The sequence below is a fragment of the Cicer arietinum genome, chromosome 7 (assembly GCF_000331145.2).
Source record: "Cicer arietinum cultivar CDC Frontier isolate Library 1 chromosome 7, Cicar.CDCFrontier_v2.0, whole genome shotgun sequence".
Classification (NCBI taxonomy): domain Eukaryota; kingdom Viridiplantae; phylum Streptophyta; class Magnoliopsida; order Fabales; family Fabaceae; genus Cicer; species Cicer arietinum.
The window spans coordinates 50,766,701-50,768,259 of record NC_021166.2 but is presented as its reverse complement, the minus strand read 5'-3'; positions in this window follow the sequence as shown (position 1 = coordinate 50,768,259).

Below are 1,559 nucleotides of genomic sequence, written 5' to 3'. Positions count from 1 at the left end.
TTTGCTAAGATTGTGACTCCATTGACACAACTTACCAGAAAGGATCAACCGTTCGGATGGACGGAGAAGTGTGAGGAAAATTTCCAGTTACTAAAGAGAAAGTTGACGACCTCACCTGTATTGGTATTTTCGCAATCAGAAGAACCCTATGAAGTGAATTATGATGCATCTCACCAAGGGTTATGATGTGTTCTGATGCAACACAAGAAAGTCGTAGCTTATGCCTCAAGGCAATTGAAGATTCATGAGAGAAACTACCCTACTCATGATTTGGAGCTTGCTGCTGTTGTTTTTGCATTGAAGATCTGGAGGCACTATTTATATGGGTGCCTGTTCACAGTGTTCAGTGACCATAAAAGTTTGAAATATTTGTTTGATCAGAAGGAATTGAACATGCGCCAGAGACGATGGATGGAGACTCTCAAGGATTTTGATTTCACACTGCAGTACCACCCTGGGAAGGCCAATGTAGTGGCTGATGCGTTGAGCAGAAGAAGTGTATCGGTGTCTTCAACAATTATGGCTAGACAACAAGAGTTGTGGGAAGCTTTTAGAGACCTGCACTTGAACGTAGAGTTTGCACCGGGAATTTTGAAATTCGGAATGATTAAGATCTCGAGTGGACTACTTGAGGACATTGCAAATTCTCAAGATGACGTCTTAATTCAAGAGAAGAGGAATCTAATAGTGCAAGGGAAGACGACTGAGTTCAAGATTGGATCAGATAATATTTTGCGATGTAATGGTAGGATTTGTGTACCAGGAATTACAGATATGCGGAAAACGATCTTAGAAGAGGCTCATAAGAGCAAGGTGAGTATTCATCATGGGGCAACAAAGATGTATCAGGATTTGAGGCATAATTATTGGTGGCCGGGAATGAAGAAACATGTAGCGGAATATGTATCCATTTGTCTAACTTGTCAGAAAGCGAAAGTGGAACATCAGCGACCTGTTGGGATGTTGCAACCTTTAGATATACCTGAATGGAAGTGGGACAGCATTTCCATGGATTTTATAACTGGATTGCCAAAAACAAGGAGAAAGAATGATTCTATATGGGTGATAGTAGATCGACTGACTAAATCCGCTCACTTTTTGCCGGTAAAGACCACATATAAGGTAGATCAGCTAACAGAGATCTACATTGCTGAAATTGTGAGGTTACACGGGGTACCATCGAGTATTGTATCAGGCCGTGATCCGAAGTTCACATCACATTTTTGGGGAGCATTGCACGAAGCATTGGGAACGAAACTACGATTGAGTTCAGCTTACCATCCACAAACGGATGGACAGACTGAAAGGACGAATCAGTCCCTGGAAGATCTGTTGAGAGCATGTGTGTTAGATGATAGGAAAAGTTGGGATGATGTACTTCCGTTGATTGAGTTCACCTACAACAATAGTTTCCACGCAAGTATTGGAGTGGCACCATATGAGGCTTTATATGGACGCAAGTGTCAAACGCCCTTGTGTTGGTATAAGGACGGTGAAAGTATGATTGTCGGACCGGAGATGGTGCAACAGACTACGGCTAAGGTAAGGAAGATCAAGGA